At 52.2% G+C, this 25,433-nt stretch overlaps 1 protein-coding gene across 20 annotated transcripts in view; it reads left to right on the top strand.

Moving 5' to 3' along the window:
- The window catches only part of LOC140389512 (TRAF2 and NCK-interacting protein kinase-like), a 302,323-nt gene that overhangs the window by 668 nt on the left and 276,222 nt on the right, over window positions 1-25,433 (top strand). The window lies entirely within an intron of this gene.

Below are 25,433 nucleotides of genomic sequence, written 5' to 3'. Positions count from 1 at the left end.
GGATGTGTGCAATGTTACAACTACAAATATTGTATCGTATTCCACAATTGGTAAGGAAGGGAAAATAACACTTTTTTTATTTAAAACACCCAAGTTGCCTGTTATGTCTTTAGCCCGTTCTGACAAGCTCACTACTACACCGATCTCACAATGAAGTAGGGTAGAAATTGAGCCTATTTCATTCATTGACTTTCCTCCCCATCCCCGCAGTGCAATGTGAATTGTTTTCAATTGGAGGCATTTTCCTGGCCTTTCCTCTGTGTGTGTGTGTGTGCCCCCCTTCCTAAATCCGTCCAATGTTTCATTGCATCCTTTGCAGGGTCTCACTGAAGAGGTTGCGTTTAAAAATAGCCCCCCCCCCCCCCCCCGTCTCTCTATAGAAAATGTATTGCTGCTTTTGTAAAGAATCGCCTGAATTAGAGATGGATGGTTAGAGAGAGCAGAGAGAGAGAGATGGGGGGAGCCTCAGCTAGGACAGTGCAGAAAAATACCCCTGGTAGAAGGTAGAGAAACTGACCCAGGAATATTGTGCTGTTTAATTCCGCCCCAACAAAACACATTTACATTTATGGAGGTGAAGATGTTCAATAGGACCTGTTTTTTTTTAAAGCCTTCAGATGAGAGGCCGATTCCTCCGGTTCAGGAGCCCAGGAGCTCTGTTGGTTAATGTTATCAGACCTGTTATTGGTGAGACACATTAATGCAATGCTTTTGAAGGCAATGAGTTATTCAGGTGAAAATCACTCCTTCAGTTAATCCGAAGCTGCCATAATTTAGGGCATTTGGGTACTGGAGAGCTGCCAGAGAGAAATGGTCACTTCAAATAACCTGCTGTGACCCCTCTCATTAAACTGTGCTGATTGCTGTGAATGATCCTGAATGGGTGTGTCGAGGGCAGAATTCAGGAGGAAAGAATTGGGGGGTGGGGGCGAGGTGGTTGACAGGCCGGATTGCGGGGTGGGGGGGGGTGGTGGAGAGAGTTGGACAGAGTGCTGGGGTTGGGTGGGGAATGAGTGATGGTGGGGAAGGGGTGTTGACCAGCGCTGGTGTGTGCCTGTTGTAGAGTGTATCCAATGGTGAGACTGCCTTTGTTTAGTGTGGATGAATATCAAAAAAAAAAAATCTTGTGTGGAGTCACTTCTGAGTTTAATATAGGGCTTTTGTCACGAGCCTGTGAAAGAGCTATTCTGCTAATTATCTCTTGATTTGCTGGCATGTCTGCACAGTTCTGCTCTTGTGGCATTTTTGAACAGACCATCGTGTCAATGCGCATGTTAGTGGGGGCAGGGGAGAAGGAGTGATTTGGATTCAGTGCCCCTCTCCCCAGATGCTTAATATGGCAAGTCGTTTCTTGCAGAGGCAGAAATCCCATACACAAGAATGTTGAGACACTGGTTAACTCAGAAAGCACTACTTCTTTCAATGCCTGTTTGGCAAACTGACAGCAGAAATTTGTGAAGGGTTTTAGCGAACCTGCTGTTTGTCATTCTATGCCCCCCCCCCCCCCACCCAAAACAAATTCCAGTTTTTGTTTACAAATCCTTCCATGGTCTATCTCCTTATTCCTGTGACCTCCTCCAACTCTCTGAGACCTCTGTGCTCCTCCAATTCCTGCCTCCAGTGCATTTTAATCACTCCACCATCAGGCTGCCAAGTCATTTTACCTTCTCCCCGCCTCGTACCATAAAAAATATTGCACCTGACCAAGCTTTTGGCCACCTGGCCTAATGTGGCTCAGCGTCGAATGTTGTTTGATAATCAGGTGTGTGAACAACGTCTTGGGATGTTTAACCACATGAAAGGTGCTACACAAATGCACAAAGTTGCCCGTCATTCCCCAGGGCCAGTATGCCAAGGTTAGAGGTTCAGGCATTCCGAATATTTGGATGAAGGAAATGGTTTTGAAGGGGTGCAGCGAGAGACTGGGTAAACGCGATTGGAATTGTTTGCTCCTCGTGGAGAGTAAATGACAACAGCCTGCTTGTATTGAGATGCCCGTTGAAGACGAATTGGGGCTGATGCGTGATGGGCCTTGTGGTCTGCACGTGAATCATGGCTTGTTGGATGGAATGGAGGAGTGTAACTGGTTCCGACGGGAACTATCCCATCCCATCGCATTTCCTAAGGCTTGTCGGCATATCTAAGTTGTTTGGGAGAATGGATTCATGTCATGGAATGCTATTTGATACTGTATCTGAGATTGGCTCTGTGCCTCGGAATGTGAAGATTAGATGGCCAAAGTCCTACATGGTTGGAGTTGCTGTACTCTGTTCAAATTTGTCTCGAATGTGTGGGTGGAGTGGGAATCTAAATCTGTTCTCCGTGTTATGGAGCGGCAGCAGAACCTAGGAGCAAGTCTCTGCCTGTCCTTTCTTGCAGATCAGTAAGGTGTTCTGTGAGGGAAGGAGAGAGAAAGACAAGTTGCCAAATTGTTTCTGCCCCCACCTCACAAATTAACTCAACAGCCTAACGTGACGCAGAGACCAGGGACCCTGGTTTGATTTTCAACCAGCCCAACCTCGGGATTCGGGGGGGGGGGTCAGGCGATTTGAGGACTGAGTGATGAGGGAAATCTCTTCACTCTGCGAATCCTCTATCCCAGAGGGTGGTGGGTGCTCCACCATTGAATACGCTGGGAGCCAATTGCTGGCCTACCCAACAAAGCCCACGTCCTGTAAAAATGAACATTTAAAGCTGAGATAAGCAGATTTTTGTTCTTGTTTGAGGAATTGAGCAATTGAGGAATATGAGGAGTGAGTGGTTGGAATTGAAGTCCCACATTCAGCCATGGTTGTACTGAATGGTGGAATAGATTTGATGGGCCGAATAGTCCACCCCCCCTGTCTCTTTTTGCAGCCGATGTTTTATTAGTTGGTCTCAGCCCAGTATTCTAGGTGTCATCACAGTTGGACTCTTGGCAGGACCGTGTGGAGCAGTGGGAGGGCTCACATTCACATAGAATGTTCTTTCCATGGCGCTGACCACTTTTACTTGCAGCTGATGGTGGGGGCCTGTTCGTCCTTTGCAATGGGAGGGTTCACTGAGCTCTCTCAATCCACACAAGGAGGGGTCGGGTGGGGGGGGGGTCACACACAACCATCTGATTTCAACCTGAAATTCTGTGTCAGAAGTAAGGTCTTTACATCTGAGGGCGCCCTGACTCCAACGCGGGAATGGATAGGCTGAGCTGAAGGTTCAGTCCATCGCCCATGCTGCAGTAATGGGCTGGTGGGTGGAAGAGAAGGTATCAATCTTCTCACACCTGATTGCAGTGCATACGTGAGGATGTCAAAAGACATTGCATTGCTCTAGCATCTTTCGTGACCGTGGGACGCTCCAAAGTTTTTTTTACAGTCAATTCAGTATTTTTGAAGTGTAGTTACTGTTGTCATGCAGGAAATGTAGCAACCTGATTGTGCACAGCAAGATCCCACAAAGAAAGTGGTGCGGTAATGGTCAGTGAATCTATTTCAGTGACGCTGGGTGAAGGATAAATAATGGCCCAGGTTTTCATAGATTATCATAGAATTTACAGTGCAGAAGGAGGCCATTCGGCCCATCGAGTCTGCACTGGCTCTTGGAAAGAGCACCCTACCCAAGGTCAACACCTCCACCCTATCCCCATAACCCAGTAACCCCACCCAACACTAAGAGCAATTTTGGACACTAAGGGCAATTTATCACGGCCAATCCACCTAACCTGCACATCTTTGGACTGTGGGAGGAAACCGGAGCACCCGGAGGAAACCCACGCAGACACGGGGAGGACGTGCAGACTCCGCACAGGCAGTGACCCAAGCCGGGAATTGAACCTGGGACCCTGGCGCTGTGAAGCAATTGTGCTATCCACAATGCTACCGTGCTGCCCACCGGGTTTTCTAACCCGGTAAAGCAATTTTGGTCTATTTGTGCTATGCCCAAACTTGAATAATGGTGACGTCAGTAGGTACAATAACAGAAAGCCACCCTATGGTATTGAGTCAGTGGACTAACTTTCTGTTTTGTTATTGAGGTGCTTTATGTGGAGCAGACACTGACTCATTTATTACATGAGGCATGTGCATGAGTTGTGGCTTCCCCTGTGTCACGGGAAAACCTGTTGCTTCATCATGTCCTGATCCATTAACTCACACTAAGGACTGGAAATTTCATTGACACTTTTTTTTTTTCAGCGGTGACGAGCTAATTTGTTTCCGTAAGTGTCCCGTTTGTGCCAAGAGTTCATTGATGTTCCTGTGGCTTTCTTCATTCCTTCATGGGATGTGGTTGCCCCTGGCTAAACCAGCATTTACTGCCCGTCCCTAGTTGCCCATTCTGCCTTCTCGAACCCCTGCAGCCCTGGAGGTGTAGGTACACCCCCTGTGCTGTTGGGGAGGGAGTTGCAGGATTTTTCGAGTAGTTAATCACTGATCACCTTGTCGTGGATCTGGGGGAGTCAGTTCTAGGTCAGGTCAGTTAAGGTTGGCAGATTTCCTTTTGTGATCGATATTACTGGGTTTTCGGATAATTTGTGGTCGGTTTTGCAGATACCAGCTTCCCATTTTCAGACTTGGAGCAGAATTCCGGTTTTTAAGACCAGGTTGCGATTCAAAGCCTCGTTATCTGGGGACAGGTCCCTTGATGTGACGGCGGCGTTGGAAATATTAGCTTCAGCATCACCAGGCGTGGACAGGGACAACCAAACCATGCACAATTTGCAGGTGTATAGCACTCTTTATCACAGTAAAGCATCCAAGGAACTTCACAGGAGTGTGATCGGCAAAATGGGAGGCTGAGCCAGATAAAAACTCTGTTTAAATGGACTGACTTACTGGAGGAGAGATTGGTAGAGAGTCGGAGAGTTTTTGGAAAGGAATTCACAAGCTAAAGACTTTGGCAACTGTAAGCATGGCTACCAGTGGTGGAGTGGCTAATGTTGGGGTTGCATGGGGTCAGAATTGGAAAAGTGCAGAGTGCCCCCGGAGGGTCGTGGAGCTGCAGCGGATTAGAACTGAAATAAAACGAGGAGGACTTGGCATCATTTGTAAACCAGGACCAGAATTTAAAAATCAAGGTTTTTCTTAACCCATGTAGGTCAACGAGCATAGTGGTAATGGTGAACCGGATTTGATGGAAGTTAAGTATGAACAGCTTGCTGACGACAGGGGGACTGGAGAAGGGGGTAGTGTCAGCGGTTTACGGAGCTATTTTGGAAGAGGACAAGGTTGAGGGGCGACCTGATGGAGGTCTACAAAATTATGAGGGGCATAGACAGAGTGGATAGTCAAAGGCTTTTCCCCAGGGTAGAGGGGTCAATTACTAGGGGGCATAGGTTTAAGGTGCGAGGGGCAAGGTTTAGAGGAGATGTACGAGGCAGGTTTTTTACTCAGAGGGTAGTGGGTGCCTGGAACGCGCTGCCGGAGGAGGTGGTGGAAGCAGGGACGATAGTGACATTTAAGGGGCATCTTGACAAATACATGAATAGGATGGGAATAGAGGGATACGGACCCAGGAAGTGTAGAAGATTGTAGTTTAGACGGGCAGCATGGGCAGCGCTAATCCTGTTCATATGTTTTGGTCCTGTCCAAAGCTAGAGGATTACTGGAAGGAGGTTTTGAGGGTAATTTCTAAAGTGGTGCACGTGAAACTGGACCCGGGCCCCCGGGAGGCCATATTCAGGGTGTTTGATCAGCCAGGGTTGGAAACGGGTGCGGCGGCAGATGTTGTATTCTTCGCCTCGTTGATCACCTGAAGGTGGATCCTGATGGGATGGAGGACAACCTCTCCACCCTGTGCCCTGGCGTGGTGGGGGGGACCTGTTGGAATTCTTGACTCTTGAGAAGGTTAAGTTTGAACTGAGGGGAAGGATGGAGGGGTTCTACAATTCATGGGCATTATTCATCATGCACTTTCAAGAACTGGATAACATCGAACATTAGTTGGGGGTGGGGTGGGTGGGAGAGTTAGAGGGAGGGGGGCGGTGTGTGTTGATGGTGACTATTGGTGATTCCTGATTCCTTTTTGTCATTTGTTTATGTGAACATGTGGGTGAATGTTTGGGGTTTGGTGGGAGGATGGGATCGTCGTTATTGATATGGGGATTGACATATTTGTTACTGATTATTGTTTATTGTTGGTGGGTGTAAATTTGGGAGAAAATGTGAAAAAGGAGGAGAATAAAAAATATATTAAAAAAAAAAAAGATTTGAACGGTTGTGTTCAACGGGGAGCGACGTTGCCAGGCGATTGGAAGCTCATCCGGGGTCAGGGATGACAACGGGGTTTCCAGTAGTCTGGGACAGGGACGGCCATAGACTCGGTTGTGAGCGAGAGGGATTTTTGCCACCAACTAAAAACATTGGCAAAAATCTTCCCAGTATGTAGTTGGAGGAAATTCCTGCTCGTTCGCTTCTGGATGCTGGACAAGCAGCCCAGTTTCAGAAAGCGGAGAGAGAAGTGGTGAGGTTGAGATGGGTGTTCTCGGTGTACATGTGAAGACTATTACAGTGTTCTCGGATGACTCCCAGCGTGGCCATCTCCGTCAGATTGTCACTTTCAATGGACTTGCCCTTGTTGAAATCCCGAAGCCCCTGTCTCGCCCATCGGTCCTTCCCCGGGCCGGGTGAGCAGTGAATAGTGGGCCCGGCAACATTGGCATGGAGTACCTGGGGGAGCGGAGGGGTGGGCATAGGTAGGTCTGGAAGGGGGAGCATCAGACCGGATGGTGGAGGGGGCTCCGGTAGGGAATTGTGTGTGTGGGCGGGTGTCCCGTGGGAGGATTCGTCTTGGTACTTGGAAGTGATTTTTCTCCTCTAATTCTTTCAGTGTAACTATCGGGGTAAAATTGGCAGAACCAGCCAAAGTTAGTGATTTACATCGCTTCTGTTGGATGGTTTCCAGCCCAGTGCAATTGTCCAGAGCAAGTTCAAACTTCTGGATATTTGCCGAGTGAACTTCCTTGAGGGATTCCCCAACGCATCATTGAGTACCCCCTTAAATGTTACAACGGGGAACCAGGAAGATGTGGGCCCATGTTGCTGAGGGCATCGTGCAGATGAGAAATTGGAGGGGGGGATATCAGAGTTAAATGGTCCAACTGTTTGACCCAACTGCTGTAAGATCCTCATCAGCCTCTCCCAACCTTCTCCTCTCACCCTGTGACCATAGCCTTCTATTAATTTCTCTTTCCTCTGTCTATCCAGCTTTCCCATTACATGTATCTATACTCTTCAATGTAGCTCCTCTCTGCTGGAACAAAGTTTGCATTCTCACTGCTCTGATTCAAAGAGATGTTCTTATGAACTCCCTGCTGAATTTATTCATGACTGTCTCATATTTATGGCCTCTGTATGTTCTAGTTTTGAGCTCCCCTCCCCCACAATGGAAACATCTCAGCATTTTGGATTTGGTTTATTGTCACGTGAACTGAGGTACTGTGAAAGATATTGTTCTGCGTACAGTCCAGATGGATCGTTCCATACATGAAAAACATAGGACAGAAATCAATAAACAAACAATGTAAATATATGGGCATCGGGTGAAGCATACACAGTAGAGAGGCATCAGTTCAGTCCACAGGAGGCTCATTCAGGAGTCTGGTGACAGTGGGGAAGAAGCTGTTTTTGAGTCTGTTCGTGCCTGTTCTCAGACTTCTGTATCTCCTGCCCGATGGAAGAAGTTGGAAGAGTGAGTAAGCCGGGTGGGAGGGGTCTTTGATTATGCTGCCCGCTTTCCCCAGGCAGCGGGAGGTGTAGATGGTGTCAATGGATGGGAAGTGGGTTTGTGTGATGGACTGGGCGGTGTTCACGACTCTCTGAAGCTTCTTGCGGTCTTGGGCCGAGCAGTTACCCTACCAGGCTGTGATGCAGCAGGATAGGGGGCGGGATTCTCCACTCCCGCGCTGATTGGGAGAATCGCCTGGGTCGCCGAATTTTCCCGCGACGCCGGTCCGACGCCCTCCCGCGATTCTCCCAAGTGGTGGGAACGGCCCCGTCGAGTTCCGCGGGCCGCAGGCCGGAGAATCGCCTGAGACACCCAAAATGGCGATTCTCCGGCACCCCTGCTATTCCCAAGCCCGGATGGGCCGAGCGGCCAGGCCAAAACGGCGGGTTCCCCCCGGCGCCGTCCACACCTGGTCGCTGCCGGCGGGAACAGCGCAGGAATGCTGGGGGGGGCGGCCTGCGGTGGGGGGAGAGGGGATCCCGCACCGGGGGGGCGGGGGCTCAAATGGGGTCTGGCCCGCGATCGGTGCCCACCAATCGTCGGGCCGTCCTCTCTGAAGGAGGACCTCCTTTCTTCCGCAAGATCCGTCTGACATCTTGCGGGCGGACTCGGAGAGGACGGCAACCACGCATGCGCGGGTGACGCCAGTTATGCGGCGCCAGCCGCGTCATGTATGCGGTGCCGCCTTTACGCGGCGCCAAGGCCTGGTGCGTGTAAATGACACGGCCCCGCTCCTAGCCCATTATCGGGCCCTGAATCGGTCGGGATAGGGACCGTTTCGCGCCGTCGTGAACCTCGACGGCGTTCACGACAGCGTGGGCACTTCGGCGCGGGAGTGGAGAATCCCGCCCAGGATGCTTTCTATGGTGCATCTGTAAAAGTTGGTAAGAGTGGCCAACTCCTGCTCCTAGTTCTTGTATTCTTTGAGAACATAGGCACAGGAAGAGGTCATGGAGCCTCTCAAAACCAGTCCCACCATTCACTGAGGGCAGAGCTAATCTCAGACATAACTGCACCTACCCACGTTTGCCCGATATCACTTCATACCTATGACCAATCTGTGGGCAGTACGGTAGCATAGTGGTTAGCACAATTGCTTCACATCTCCAGGGTCCCAGGTTCGATTCCCGGCTGGGTCACTGTCTGTGCGGAGTCTGCACGTTCTCCCCGTGTGTGCGTGGGTTTCCTCTCTCAGTCCAAAGATGTGCAGGTTAGGTGGATTGGCCATGCTAAATTGCCCTTAGTGTCCAAAATTGCCCTTGGGGTTGGTTGAGTGGGGTTACTGGGGATAGGGTAGTGTGGGCTCTTTCCAAGAGCTGGTGTAGACTCGATGGGCCGAATGGCCTCCTTCGGCACTGTAAATTCTATGATCTATGACTAACAAAAACCTTGCATCACCAACGTTCATTTGTATAGCACCTTTTTAATGTAATGAAACATCCCAAAGTGCCGCACAGGAGTGTCACAAGACAAAGTCTGACACTGAGCTCCATAAGGAGATATTTAGGTGAGATGACCAAAAGCTTGGTCATAGAGGTAAAAGAAGCGATAAATGGAGGAACGTGCGATGCAGTGAGGAAATCCCAGAGCTTGGGGCCGAGGCAACTGAAGACCGCCTCAGCAGTGGTGGAGCAATAGGATTGCGAATGCGCGAGAAGCAAGAGGAATGCCGATATCGCGTAGGGTTTTGGGGCTGGAAGAGATTTCCGAGATGGGGAAGGAGGTGAGGCCATGAAGAGGTTTGAAAACGTGGGTGTGAATTGTAAAGTCAAGATATTGGTTAATCCCAGATTTGAAATTCCAGCTGATCGAGGATCGATTGTGAGTGAAGCGTCCCAAACAGCTGTCACCCTTTGCATGTAAAAGGGTTTTTTTCCTAATTAAATTCCTGAAAGATCTGGGGTTTGAAGTTTTCCGACTCTTTCTAGGCTGGAACTTTCCGCTCCCGATCAGGCAGCGAGAGCGGAGAATATGCGAGAAGATCAAAGTCACATTCACGTCTACGTAAATGCAAGAAGCGGCTGCTCTCCCCTCTCCCCCTGTCAGGGAACATAGAACGTGGAACATACAGTACAGAAAGAGGTCATTCGGCCCATCGAGTCTGCACCGACCCACTTAAACCCTCACTTCCACCCTATCCCCGTAACCCGATAACCCCTCCTAAACATTTTGGTCACTAAGGGCAATTTATCACGGCCAATCCACCTAACCCGCACGTCTTTGGACTGTGGGAGGAAACCGGAGGAAACCCACGCAGACACGGGGAGGACGTGCAGACTCCGCACAGACAGTGACCCAAGCAGGGAATCGAACCTGGGGCCCTGGCGCTGTGAAGCCACAGTGCTACCGTGCTGCCCACAATGCCCATGTTTCCCATCGTCCAACATTGGGAACTTCATTGTAATAAATCAGTATATCATTGTCGGGCCTTTTGTGCCGGAATCAGACCCCTGCCGCAGATAATGCATCCACGCTGGCGTGGTGGCAGGACAGTGCAACGTGCGACTGTCTCGGAAGGCGTTCACCTGGTGGGCATTACTCCGGAGGGAGCTCGGAAATGGCTCAACGTTTTGAGTGGGGAGAAGGGCAGAGTTCAGAGGGGGTGCCAGGGGATAAACCTGGGTGAAGAATGTTCTTTCCAGGTGAATGTTGTGTACTCGCTGTGTGCATGGCTGGCCTTCTAATATGGTGCCCAGATCATCAAAGCGCTGAGGTGATTGGTGGGGTGGGTGGGTCAGAGGCTGTCCGCTAACGATATGGCATAAAAGCCTTTTCTTTTTTCAACGAAATCCCACACTATATGGTGTAAAAAGCCACCGTTGCCATCGGCAGGCATAACACCGCTCATCTCACCCGGCACCGGACTTTGCCAATATTGAAGAAAGTCCTAGTTTTAGACATTCCCACCTTTTATCTGTTCCCTTGACATCTTAATCTTTGGTCCAATTACCCATCAATTTCCGGGGGCACAACCCTAGTTTCAAGGAATGCAAGTATCATGTAAATCCATGCTGCACTTCTTCCAAAGACCAATATATCTTTTGGATGGTGTGGTGTGCAGACCTGTTCCCGCTATCCCAGGTGTGGCTTTGGGTAGCTGAAGCACGACATCTACCTCTTTGTTTTCTAATCCACGACTTGTACAGGCCAGCACGCCATTCACCTCCATTTATTTTCTTTGCATAATCATGCCTTTTTATGATCTATTTACCAGGACCCTCCAAGTCTCTTTGGACAACTTATTTTTCTTGCTGTTCACCATTTGCAAAGTGCACTCTTCTATCCTTTCCCGGTCAAAATTGGGTGATTTCCGATTTGTCTTAGTTTTTCCGAATCATTGAATCTATCAATTTAACTTTGTAATTTGATGCTCCCGTCTACACTGCTCACCGCGCCGTCTATGTTGCATCATTGGCAAATTTGAATACGTGGCTTTCATCAATACTATCATCAAACTCATTAATAAATCTGGTGAATGGTTCAGGCCCCAACACAGATCCTTGCAAAATGAAGAATCGTCCCCTTCGCTTCCATTCAGGGAGCAGGAGAATTCCAAGTAAATGGCTCACATTGCATGTTTTCACCAAGAATTGAAATACTTTGTAACAGGCAGCCCTCCAGCAGAGACCAGAACTGTGGGCACTCAGGTTAAAGGTCTGATGCTGTACTGACTGGGCTATGTGGGCTCCCACTCCTCGCATCCTGCCAATTAGAGTACCTGCTAATTATCCTTACCCTGCTCCTTCTGCTCAGCCATTTCCTATCGTGGTCAATCATTTGACTTTAATTGCATCATCTTGAACTAACAGTGGCTTGTGCAGAATGTTCTCCGTTGTCCTCTGGAAGTCCATGTAAACAAGATCCATAGACATTCTCTCCTGTCCGTTACTTTAGTCACCCACAGGTTTATCTGGCACAATCCGCCCTGTACTGATCCAAGCTGGCTCTCTGGCCAGCTCAGATGTTTCCAGGTGTTTAGCCCTGTTTAAATCCCGGCGTTGAGGTTAACAAGAGTAGTTTCATTTGACAGACCTGAACCATCCCCTTGGGTAAGAGAGAGTGATAGTGGGAGGATGAATGAGTTGGGAATGTTGGTTCCAGCTGGTGGCAATGTGATCAATCTCGAGGAAATTGCAAATCACTTCTAACATTGGCATAGTGCCACGTGAGAGTGGGATCAGAACAGTTAAAGAGCATGTTGGTGCTTACCGTCTGTAGCAGGAGTGCCAAACTTCCAGGGTTTGCCTGGGGTGTTTGGGCATTGAAAAAATGTGTTTTTTTAATCATTCTCTTTACCAGATTCTCTTCACCAGATATAAAAGTATTAGAACGTGGGGGGGAATGAGAGTCGATCATCATCCAATCAATGAGTCGTTTTGCTCTCCAACTGGTGCAGAAAGGCCACGAGTGCTGGCCGCCTATTGGCTGGAGCCTGGGGGCAAGTCATGTGGTGATTTCTCCTGGAATACATGTAATCAAATTTGGCAACCGTGATCTAGACTCAAGGTGTAGAGAGAGATTTGAAGTCCAGATTGCAATAAGGGCGGCACGTTAGCACAGTGGTTAGCACTGTTGCTTCACAGCTCCAGGGTCCCAGGTTCGATTCCCGGCTTGGGTCACTGTCCGTGAGGAGTCTACACGCTCCCCCCGTGTCTGCGTGGGTTTCCTCCGGGTGCTCCGGTTTCCTCCCACAAGTTGAAAGATGTGCAGGTTAGGTGGATTGGCCATGTTTAATTGCCCTTAGTGTCCAAATTGGTTAGGTGGGGTTGCAGGGATATGGTGGAGGTGTGGGCTTAAGTAGGGTGCTTTTTCCAAGGGCCGGTGCAGACTCGATGGGCCAAATGGCCTCCTTCTGCACTGTGGATTCTATGATTCAACGCAGCCGGACCTGGAGAGTGACCAATCTCTGGTTCTGAGTTTGGTTCAGTGCCTTGAGTTGCCAACTCTGGTTTCATCATATCACCGCCCATCATTAACCTGTGCCCCCACCCAACTGCTAATGACAAATAAGCAAAAGTAGGGGGGGGGTGGGGTGTGAGTAAAGTCTCCTGAGTTTTGCATTCAGTGCTGCCTCCAGAAGAATCCTGCATGCTTGCCAACATAACTAGCGCCATGTTGAAAGGGAAAGAGGAGAGTAATTAAGAACCAATTTGCTTATTGTGACTGCTGCATATCGGCATCCAGTCGTATTTGAGCGGTTTGCACACAATGCGGGTAACAATTCGATTGAAAACTATACGTGCGCAGCGGCTGAGACCCAACTTGTTGCTGACAAAGAATCATTCCTGAAAATGGGCCCAATGTTGTTTGAATTAAATCCACAGCCGCTCATAAAACACCTTTCCTGTACAACACCTTTCAAGGCGCGAGGCTTGGCCGTGAGGAGAGGGAATATAATATAAACTCGAGCAATGGGCGACAATGGGAGATCTGGAGGTGACGCAAGGTGCCATAGTTGATTCTGGGGAAGTGATAAATCATGTTGTCAGGTTGCACAGACTAGTTTCCTTGAGTGCAGAATATTATGTGGTGATCTAATTGAGCAACAAAGGAGTTAATACAGAGAAACTATTTCCTCGGTGGTGGTGTGGGGGGAGATGGTGGGGAAAGAATCCAGGCAATTAGAGCTAGAATTGGAACCATCTTGAGGGACTGAATGGTTTTCTCTTCCTGCTATAATCCATTTGAACCCAAAATACTATGGCTGTATCTTATCCAGCAGAATGACCAATTTCCCGAACGATAACGTTTCCATTAATGAATGTAGTAATGCCTTGCCCATTCTGTCTTAACTCGTCCTTTCTGAAGGCCTTGTTAGATTTTTGACCCAGTATTACCATCCCACTTGGGCTTCTGGATTCTATCCCACCGTTTCAAATAGATCATGACCTATCTTTACCTTGATCCATTGTTCCGTTTCCCTTGATATTCTTGCCCAACAAAAATGTATCCATCTCCGTCTTGAAAGTTTCAGTTGCCCTGGATAATGTCCAGTTTCTTCAGCTCTGTTGGAGCTGCACTCATCCAGGCAAGTGGCGAGTATTCTGTCACACACTCCTGATTTGTGCCTTGTAGGGAGATGGACTGGCTTTGGGGAGTCGGGAGGTGGGCTATTCGCGGTGGGCATGGGTGTTGCTTTAGGTCAGTTGGCTGGACAGCTGGTTCATGACGGGGAGCGAGACCAACAGCGGGGGTTCAATCCCCGTACCGGTTGAGGTTATTCATCAAGGTCCCGCCTTCTCGACCTCGCCCCTCGCCTGAGGTGTGGTGACCCTCCGGTTAAATCACCGCCAGGCAGCTCTCCCCCCTCAAAGGGGAAAGCAGCCTCTGGTCATCTAGGACTACGGCGACTTTATTTTTATTTGTCGTAGCGCCAGTATTTATATGGCTGGTCCAGTTTCTGCTCAATAGTGACCTCCACTGCGAAGCACCTTGGGACATTTAACTGCTTTAAAGCACTGTATAAGTACACATCATTGTCAAATCCCATCAAAATCCTGTCACGATGACAAACTAATATTGTCAGCCAAATTTTTTCTATTGAAGGTCCTGGCATACAATGGCAGCATATGGCCTGTTCCTGCATCAGGAGGCACAGTGTGTGATCATCGGGAGCTGCCTGATGTCAACCCACCCCTCCCCATTTAAATTCTGTTTGGTCCAGGTAACCTGAATTCTGTGCATTTGGCTCCAGTCCGAGCGAGACGATCGAGGAGAGATTTGGACCTTCTCCTTCGAGCTCCTGTGATGCTGGCCGGCGGAAAGGTAGCAAGAGGGAAAATCATGATTTGCGAGAATTGAGGGGACGGGGCGGGGGGGGGGGGGGGGGTGAGGGGACGGGGCGGGGGGGGAGTGCGGGGACGGGGCGGGGGGGGAGTGCGGGGACGGGGCGGGGGGAGTGCGGGAACGGGGCGGGGGTGGTGCGGGGACGGGACGGGGCGGGGGTGGTGAGGGGATAGGGATATGCGGGGGGTGAGGGGATGGGGATATGCGGGGGGTGAGGGGATGGGGATATGCGGGGGGTGAGGGGATGGGGATATGCGGGGGGTGAGGGGATGGGGATATGCGGGGGGTGAGGGGATGGGGATATGCGGGGGGTGAGGGGATGGGGATATGCGGGGGGTGAGGGGATGGGGATATGCGGGGGGTGAGGGGATGGGGATATGCGGGGGGTGAGGGGATGGGGATATGCGGGGGGTGAGGGGATGGGGATATGCGGGGGGTGAGGGGATGGGGATATGCGGGGGGTGAGGGGATGGGGATATGCGGGGGGTGAGGGGATGGGGATATGCGGGGGGTGAGGGGATGGGGATATGCGGGGGGTGAGGGGATGGGGATATGCGGGGGGTGAGGGGATGGGGATATGCGGGGGGTGAGGGGATGGGGATATGCGGGGGGTGAGGGGATGGGGATATGCGGGGGGTGAGGGGATGGGGATATGCGGGGGGTGAGGGGATGGGGATATGCGGGGGGTGAGGGGATGGGGATATGCGGGGGGTGAGGGGATGGGGATATGCGGGGGGTGAGGGGATGGGGATATGCGGGGGGTGAGGGGATGGGGATATGCGGGGGGTGAGGGGATGGGGATATGCGGGGGGTGAGGGGATGGGGATATGCGGGGGGTGAGGGGATGGGGATATGCGGGGGGTGAGGGGATGGGGATATGCGGGGGGTGAGGGGATGGGGATATGCGGGGGGTGAGGGGATGGGGATATGCGGGGGGTGAGGGGATGGGGATATGCGGGGGGTGAGGGGATGGGGATATGCGGGGGGTGAGGGGATGGGGATATGCGGGGGGTGAGGGGATGGGGATATGCGGGGGGTGAGGGGATGGGGATATGCGGGGGGTGAGGGGATGGGGATAAGGGGGGGGTGAGGGGATGGGGATAGGGGGGGGGTGAGGGGATGGGGATAGGGGGGTGAGGGGATGGGGATAGGGGGGTGAGGGGATGGGGATAGGGGGGTGAGGGGATGGGGATAGAGGGGTGAGGGGATGGGGATAGGGGGGTGAGGGGATGGGGATAGAGGGGTGAGGGGATGGGGATAGGGGGGGTGAGGGGATGGGGATAGGGGGGGTGAGGGGATGGGGATAGGGGGGGGTGAGGGGATGGGGATAGGGGGGTGAGGGGATGGGGATAGGGGGGTGAGGGGATGGGGATAGAGGGGTGAGGGGATGGGGATAGGGGGGTGAGGGGATGGGGATAGGGGGGGTGAGGGGATGGGGATAGGGGGGGGTGAGGGGATGGGGATAGGGGGGGGTGAGGGGATGGGGATAGGGGGGTGAGGGGATGGGGATAGGGGGGGTGAGGAGATGGGGATAGGGGGGGTGAGGGGATGGGGGGGTGACGGGGCGGGGGCGGTGCGGGGACGGGGCGGGGGCGGTGAGGGGATGGGGATAGGTGGGGGTGAGGGGATGGGGATAGGGGGGTGAGGGGATGGGGATAGGGGGGGTGAGGGGATGGGGATAGGGGGGGTGAGGGGATGGGGATGGGGGGGTGCGGAGATGGGGATAGGGGGGGTGAGGGGATGGGGATAGGGGGGGTGAGGGGACGGGGCGTGGGCGGTGCGGGGACGGGACGGGGCGGGGGTGGTGAGGGGATGGGGATATGCGGGGGGTGAGGGGATGGGGATAGGGGGGGGTGAGGGGATGGGGATAGGGGGGACGAGGGGGTGGGGCGGGGGGGCGAGGTGGTGGGGCGGGGTGGGCGAGGGGATGGGGCGGGGTGGGCGAGGGGATGGGGCGGGGTGGGCGAGGGGGATGGTGGGGGGGAGGGGGATGGTGGGGGGGAGGGGGAGGGGGATGGTGGGGGGAGGGGGATGGTGGGGGGGAGGGGGAGGGGGATGGTGGGGGGGAGGGGGATGGTGGGGGGGAGGGGGAGGGGGATGGTGGGGGGAGGGGGCGGGTGGAGCGGGGGGAGGGGGATGGTGGGGGGAGGGGGATGGTGGGGGGAGGGGGCGGGTGGAGCGGGGGGAGGGGGATGGTGGGGGAGGGGGATGGTGGGGGGAGGGGGAGGGGGATGGTGGGGGGAGGGGGATGGTGGGGGGGAGGGGGATGGTGGGGGGAGGGGGATGGTGGGGGGGAGGGGGCGGGTTGCTGTCAGAAAGGCTTGGCCGACCTGGGGATCTTTTACCTGTAAAAAGGGGAGACTTGGGAGGCGATCTTATTGTGGGAGGAGTTTGCTGTTGTGCGATGTGGAGAAACCCCGGGGTGTGTCCAGAATTAGAATATATGGTGTATTACACGAGTGCCGGAAGTCTGGAATATAAACAGAAAATGTGGAGAATTCGCATAATCAGCCGGCATCGCAAGAGAATTCATGTTTCAGGTCATGAGCCTGAAATCCCATCAGAACTGGGAAGTGTTAGTGACGTGGAGAGGCTGGTTAATGTTTGAGTGAAACCTGAATGGATGATGGTGCAAGGAAAGCGAAAGACGTGCGAATGATTACGCAGCAGCCAGTGAAGGAGTTTTGAGGTGAAGCCACTGTTGTTTTTTTTATGTTGGGAGTGTCACCTTGCATTGCTGGGTGGCAGTGAGGCTGGAACCTCCGACGATCTGACTCTGAGGTGAGCGTGTCAATCACGGGGCGCGATCTTCCGCAAGCTCACACCAACTGGATCTTCTGGTCCTGCTGACGGCGCACCCCAGCCGACGGTGGAGGCCAGGGAGTCCCGCCCACAGAGGCCAGGGAGTCCCGCCCACAGAGGCCAGGGAATCTCGCCCAGCGTTGTGGGATTAATAAAGAAACCAAGCACGGTAGCACAAGTGGATAGCACTGTGGCTTCACAGCGCCAGAGTCCCAGGTTCGATTCCCCGCTGGGTCACTGTGCGGAGTCTGCACGTTCTCCCCGTGTCTGCGTGGGTTTCCTCCGGGCGCTCCGGTTTCCTCCCGCAGTCCAAAGACGTGCTGTTAGGTGGACTGGCCGTGATAAATTGCCCTTCGTGTCCAAAAAGGTTAGGAGAGGTTATTGGGTTACAGGGATAGTGTGGAAGTGAGGGTTTAAGTGGGTCGGTGCAGACTAGATGGGCCGAATGGCCTCCTTCTGCACTGTATGTTCTATGTTTTAGGTGGGTCTAGTGGATTTGTAATTGGTAACCGCTACTGTCAGAAAAAATGGGAGCAGAGGTTATGATCTGAAATTGTTGAACTCAAGAGGCCATAAATATCAGATAGCCACTGACAACAAATAAAGATTTAAAGAAATTTCTTCATACAGAACGTAGTGGTTAAAGCAGAGAATTCTGATGCATTAATGCAGAGACCGGATCCAGGCGTGAGGGATAAGGGAATAGAGAGATATGACAGCAAGGAGAGCATGTGGTAATTTCAATGTAGTATGAACCAGGCAGGCTGTAATATTTCAGGCAGCCTTCTGTCCATGGTGGCCAATTCCGTATTGACAACCCAACGAACCAGGGCCACAGCGAAAAATAACGGGAATGGGACAAAGAATATTAAAAAGACCAGCCTTAAGGCTTTGTGCGTGATTGCTGGGAGCATTCGCAATAAACTGGATGAATTAATTGCATAGATGTAAACGGATATGATATAACCGGGGTTACGGAGACATGGGAGGCGATTCTCCAAAATGGAGCCCAAGTGTTCACGTCATCGCGAACGGCGTCGCGTTTCACAACAGCGCTAAACGGGCACGGGGACGACCGATTCTGGGCCCCACAGGGGGCCAGCACGGTGCTGGAGCGGGTTACGCCACTCTAGCCTCCCTTCCCAGTGCCAAATGGGCACCACGCCAACCCGCCATGCGCAGTTGGGCCGTGCCAACCTGCGCATGCGCGGGGGGCTTCTTTAGCGCGCCGGCCCCGACTCAACATGGCGTCGGTGTTCAGGGGCCGGCTGTGCCGGAAAGTAGTCCCGGGGGGGGAGAGGCCGGCCCGCTGATCAGTGGGCCACCGATCACGGGCCAGACCCCATCGGTGCCCCCCCCCCCCCCGGGGACGGAGCCGCCCCCCCGACCGTTCGCGCAGAGTTCCCGCCGGCAGCGACCAGGGGTGAATGGCGCCAGCCGGCTCTGTCGTATCTACCGATGCCGGCGCAAATGGCGCTGATTCTCCGCACCTCGGAGAATCGCGCGCCGGCGTCAGGGCTTCGTGGCGCGGTTGCAGCGATTCTCCGGCCCGGCACGGGGCTCGGAGAATCGCCCCCATGGTTGCAGGGTGAGCAGGGATGGGAATTGAACATCGGGGATATTCAGTATTTAGGAAGGACCGACAAAAAGGAAAAGCTGGTGGAGTTGCATTGCTGGTTAAAGAGGAAATTAGTGCAGTAGTGAAGAAGGATATTGACTCCGACAATCTGGAATCTGTATGGATAGAGAAACACCAAGGGCAAAAAACGTTATTGGGAGTTGCATATAGACCCCCAAACTATGGTGGAGATGGTGAGAATGGCAGTAAACGGGACATTAGAGACTCGTGCGATAAAGAAATATCTGTAATTATGAGTGGCTTTAAATCTACAAATTGGTTGGGAAAATCAAATGAGTCACAATACTGTCGAAAAGGAATTCCTGGAGTGTATACGGGATGGTTTTCTGGACCAATATATTGAGGAGCCAACTGGAGAACAGGTCATCCTCGAATATTGATGAGATTGAAGGCTAATAGTCTGTACCCCAGAGCGGTAAGTGACCTAGTGGATGCATTAGTGGTCATCCTCCAAGTTTCTATAGACTATGGACTAGTTCCTGCAGGTTGGAGGGTGGCGAATGTAGCACCACTATTTAAAAAGGGAGGGAGAGAGAAAACTGAGAATTATAGACCAGTAAGCCTGACTTTGGTAGTGGGGAAAATGCTCGAGTTCATGATGAAAGGTTTAATAGCAAGAGCACTTGGGAAAAGGGTGGCAGAATCAGACAGAGTCAGAATGAATAAAATTCTAACAGGAATGTTTCGAATGGCGGAGAGTCTGGAACCAGCGTTCACAGTTAAGGAACCGAAGAGGAAATGCTGGAAAATCTCAGCAGGCCTGGCAGCATCTGTAGGGAGAGAAAAGAGCGAACGTTTCGGCCCCTTGTCAATGATTTGATAAAGGGTCATCTGGATTGGAAACCCAGAACTGCTGAGATTTTCCAGCATTTTCTCTTTGGTTTCAGATTCCAGCATCCGCAGTAATTAGCCTTTGTCACGGTTGAGGTTCCAGGGTAAACCATTTTGGACTGAGATGAAGAGACATCTATATTTTTTAAAATTTAGAGTACCCAATTCATTTTTTCCAATTAAGGGGAAATTTAATGTGGCCAATCCACCTAGCCTGCACATTTTTGGGTTTCAGAGAACATAGTGCAGAAGGAGACCATTCGGCCCATCGAGTCTGCACCGACCCACTTAAGCCCTCACTTCCACTCGATCCCCGTAATCCAATAACCCCTCCTAACCTTTTTGGACATTAAGGGCAATTTAGCATGGCCAGTCCACCTAACCTGCACGTCTTTGGACTGTGGGAGGAAACCAGAGCACCCGGGGGAAACCCACGCAGACACGGGGAGAACGTGCAGACTCCGCACAGACAGTGACCCAGCGGGGATTTGAACCTGGGACCTCGGCGCCGTGAGGCAGCAATGCTAACCACTGCGCCACCGTGCTGCCCCGAGATGAAGAGACATTTATTCACCAGACAGAGTGGTAAGTCTGAGCAATTTGCTATCTCAGAAAGCAGTTGAGACACATTGCATGTTTTCAAGAAGGAGGTAGTTTTTGCATTTGGGGTGAAAAGGATCCAAGGATATGGGGAGAAAGTGGGAACCGGTTACTGATGATCAGCCCTGATCATAAGGAAAGGCAGAGCAGGCTCGAAGGTCTGCTCCCCCTCCTCCTGTTTTCTATGTTTACCTCACTGGAGGAGGAAGTTCCACAAATATCCCGATCCTCAATGATGAAGGAGCGCAGCACATCAGTGCAAAACATGACGCTGAAGCAGTCTTCAGCCAGAAGTGCTGAGTGATTATCTATCTGGGCCTCCTCCAGAGGTCCACAACATCACAGATGTCAGTCTTCGAACAATCCAATTCACCCCACATAATATCGAGAAACGGCTGAAGGCACTGAATACTGCAAAGGCTGTGGGCCCTGACAATATCCCGGCAATAGTACTGAAGACTTGTGCTCCAGAACTTGCCATGGGGAGTATGTGGGATGAGAGCACGTAGGGTGTTCTGAAGGTCTGGATCCAAGGTCTTGATCAGTCTGTTGAGTTGGCCAGTGTGTTCCTTGGTCGGATCTGCTGGTAACTGTCTGTAGTATTCCTGGTTGTTGAGTTGTCGGTACACTTCCTTGCAGCAGTCCGTTCTGTTCAGTGTGACGGTGGCCCCTCCTTTGTCTGCTGGTTTGATGGCGATGACTATGTTGCGATTAGTCTTGAGAGCGCGGATGGCATTGCGTTGTGCTTGGGTGACGTTCGGGGCTGTCTTGTGAATGCAACTGATGAATCTGGCATTGACGCGACTCCTGACGGCTTGAGCATACATGTCGAGTCTAGGGCAGCGGCCTTCCGGAGGGGTCCAATTCGACTCTTTCCTCTTCGGTTGCCGCACCGCAGATCTCTCGGTCTGCTGTTCCGGTTCATTGGTAATCTCCTTAGGTTCGCTGTCGGCCTCTTGGGGTCTGTGGAAGAATTCCCGGAGCCTCATTCGCCTGATGAATTCCTCCGTGTCTGCCGCGAGACTGATGGGGTCCATTTTGGTGGTGGTGCAGAAATTGAGCCCTCTGCTGAGGACTTCGATTTCGTCTGGTTGAAGGGTGTAGTCTGACAAGTTGACAATAGATTTCCCTGTACTGTTTTCTACTGTGACACCGGGGGTGGCTTGGTTGCTGCTGGTGGTGATGCCAAGTTTCTCAAGCTTCCTGTTCTTGGTATGCATATAGGTGGCATAGTATTGTTGTCTCATCTGTTTGGCGGTGTTCCGCAGCTGGTCTGCTGCGTCCTGAGCGCAAGTTGAGAATATGGCCTCTATCTTGGTTTCCAGGTTGCGTCGTCTGCTGTAGAGCTGGCGTACGAGGTGGTTGAGGAGTGTGAGAGAGGTGCGACGGCAGAGTCTCACAGCGTAGTCTGTGTTGTAGGTCGACGAGTGGGTTTGTGATCTGTAGCCCTTTCGGGATCTTGTCTGCTTTCTTGCATCTTTGTAGAAACTTAATGTCAGTGTCTATATGCGCGATCTTCCTGGAGATCCTCTCCACTTTGAGCCGGCAGTTTGCGGTGTCGATGGTAGCCATGATGTGGAGATGCCGGCGTTGGACTGGGGTGGGCACAGTAAGAAGTCTTACAACACCAGGTTAAAGTCCAACAGGTTTGTTTCAAATCGCTAGCTTTCGGAGCACTGCTCCTTCCTCAGGTGAATGTAGTGATCAGTTTGGGTTCTGCCAGGGTCAGTCAGCTCTTGACCTCGTTATAGCCTTGTTTCAAATCTGGACAAAAGAGCTGAATGCCAGAGGTGACTGCCTTGACATCAAGACAGCATTCGACTGAGTGTGGCATCAAGGAGCCCGAGCTCCTTGTCAATGGGAATCAGGGGAAAACTCTCCGCTGGTTGGATTCATACCCGGCACAAAGGAAGATGGTTGTGGTGGTTGGAGGTCAACCATCTTCAGCTGCTACATTATAAGTCAGATGTGGGGATGCCGCGACTAGCGAACAATTTTCAGCAACTTTTGCGACGACTCCGATACTGAAACGGTGCATGTGCAAGCGCAGCAAGACCCGGACAATATCCAGGCTTGGGCTGACAAGGAAAAGTAACATTTGTGTCACACCAGTGTCATCCAATGACCATCTTCAAAAAGAAGGAATCTATCCATTGTCCCTTGATGTTCAATGGGGTGGGAGGGTGAGCTGTGAGGAGGCTGCAAAGATTGTGATTTGGACAAGTTGAGTGAGTGGGGAAAATGAATGGCGGATGCAGTAAAATTTGGATAAATGCGAGGTCATCCACTTTGGTAGAAAACACGGAAGGGCAGACTATTACCTGAATGACCATAAATTAGGAGAGGGGAATGTGCAGCGGGATCTGGTGTCCTCGTGCACCAGTCACTGAAGGTAAATATGCAGGTGCAGCAAGTGGTAAAAAGGCAAATGGTATCTTGGCCTTCGTAGCGACAGGATTCGAGTGCAGAAACAGGGATGTCTTGTTGCAGTTATACAGGGCCTCGGTGAGGCCACACCTGGAGTATTGTGGGCAGTTACGGTCTCCTTATCTGAGGAAGAATGTTCTTGCTCCAGAGGGAGTGAAGCAAAGGTTTACCAGACTGATTCCTGGGCTGGTGGGAGTGACCTACGAGGGGAGATTGAATCGGTTAGGATTGTATTCGCTGGAGTTCAGAAGAGTATGCGGGGGAGGGGGAGAAATGCAAATTACTGCGGATGCTGGAATCTGAAACCAAAGAGAAAATGCTGGAAAATCTCAGCAGGTCTGGCAGCATCTGTAGGGAGAGAAAAGAGCGAACGTTTCGAGTCCGATGACTCTTTGTCAAAGCTAACAGACAGAGAAAGTGGGAAATATTTATACTGTGGAGTGAGAATGAAAGATGAGTCATAGTCACAGAATCCCACGGAAACGGGTGCTAATGGCCACAGAAACCAAGGGGAAAGAGTGTTAATGGCAGTCCCCAGAGAGGACAGAAGATGTGAAAGAGTATGGGGGGGGGGGGAGATATCCTCGAAACCTATAAACTTCCAACAGAACTGGACAGGGTAGCTGCAGGAAGGATGTTCCTGATGGTGGGCGTGTCCAGAACCAGGGGTCACAGTCTGAGGATACGGGTTAGACCATTTAGGACAGTACGAAGTCTTACAACACCAGGTTAAAGTCCAACAGGTTTGTTTCGATGTCACTAGCTTTCGGAGCGCTGCTCCTTCCTCAGGTGAATGACCCAGGTCATTTAGGACAGAGATGAGGAGAGATTTCTTCACCCAGAGAGTGGCCGGCCTTTGTTAATGTTACCACAGAAAGTAGTTGGGGCCAATACATTGTGGGTGGGATTCTGTGATCTTGACGGCATCAACACGGCTTCAAGACCAGCAATTCTGGCCCCTAGAGGGGGCCAGCGTGGCAGTGGAGCAGCTCCCACCGCTCCAGCTGTTGATCCCGGCGTCAACTGGTTGCTGCGGGATCCGCGCATGCGCAGTGGCACCGCCGCCAACGCGCACATGCGCAGTGGCTTCCTTCAACTTGCCGGCCCCGATGCAATATGGTGCAGGACTACAGGGGCCGGCACGGAAGAAAGGAGGCCCCCAGCCAGAGAGGCTGGCCCGCCGATCGGTGGGCCCCGATCGCGGGCCAGGCCACATCAGAGGCCCCCTCCCGGGGTCGGATCACCCCCTCACAGGCCGCTCCTCGACCCTTCCACGCCGAGTTCCGCCGGCTGAGAGCAGGTGTGGGCGGCGCTGGCGGGTCTCGGCTTTTTACGACGGCCGCTCGGCCCATCCTGACGTTGGGAGAGCTTGGCGCGGTTTGCGCCCGTCGCGGGGATTGCCCGGCCCCGGGCCGAGAGAATCCCGCCCTGTATGTTTTCAAGCAGCAGTTAGATGTAGCACTTTGGGCGAAGGGTATGTGGGGGAAAGCGGAATTAGGCTCCTGAGTTGGATGATCAGCCATGACCATGCTCGAAGGGCTGAATGGCCTCCGCCTGCTCCTATTATCTATGTCTCTGTTGCCGTCGTTGAGTCCTGGGGGTTACCATTGATCAGAAACTGAACTAGACCAGCCATATAAATACTGTGGTGACCAGAGCAGGTCCGAGATTAGAATTCCTGCGGCAGGTAACTCACCTCCTGACCACCCACCCCCCACCCGCAAAGCCTGTTCACCATTTACAATGAGCAAGTCAAGAATGTGATGGAAAACTCTCCACTTGTTGGGATGGGGCACTGAACGTTGGCCTAGCCAGCAAGGCCCACGTCCCACAAATTTGATCTGGTACGGCTCAGGAATTCCACCCTGGCATTGGCCGTTTCTGTCACATTAACTGCAGAGCGAGACAGTGGGCTGAGAAGGTGCACGATTCGGTGACCTCTCCGAGCCCTCCTCTCGGCGAGGTGAGCTTTACCTCCCTGCTCACCTCTGCCAGTGCCCCGGCAAACAGACAACCTCCGGATGTCGTGGCCATCAGCAGCTGTCCCAAGTGTCAGCGTTCACCATCATCACATCTCACCTGCTGGTGTCCTCGTCACAGGTGTCCGGACACCTAGGACGCCATGACCCAGTTCGCCATTCAGAATGTTTTTGCATTTACGGCCGTCATCCACCCAATGAACATGGCTGAGCCAGTTCAGAGGTCGTTGGCTTGGCAATGCTGATCAAATTAGCTCCAAAGCCTCTGGTGACCGTGTCCTGCCAAGAGATGCTGCGCGAGACCGTGTTTAGGTTTGTTTCCCCTGCCGAGCTCATGTTGTCCAGGTCTCGTTGTCAGGGAGTGCACCGAGGATGCAGGCTTGGTAAGGTCACAGATTTGTGTTCTTATTCAGGTTGCTGTTCCGCACTCTCTCATTCTCCTGCATCGATTTGTGCATAATAGTTAAACTTCGTTATGTGACTATGAATACTAGTTTGAGTCATGTTTCTGAACTGGAAACCAAATTAGTTCAACAAAGCACAATGAAGATGATGGGCAGGCCGGGTGCTGTGGCATGTGGGTGCTGCTGCAATGAACCACGGCTGCGCCAAGCGTCTTGCAGCGCGGGGGAGTCTGGCTCGGCTGTCGAGCTATGGAGCTGCAGACA

This window comes from Scyliorhinus torazame, chromosome 14 (genome assembly GCF_047496885.1).
Source record: "Scyliorhinus torazame isolate Kashiwa2021f chromosome 14, sScyTor2.1, whole genome shotgun sequence".
NCBI lineage: Eukaryota > Metazoa > Chordata > Chondrichthyes > Carcharhiniformes > Scyliorhinidae > Scyliorhinus > Scyliorhinus torazame.
This window is presented reverse-complemented; position numbering and strand designations above follow the sequence as displayed.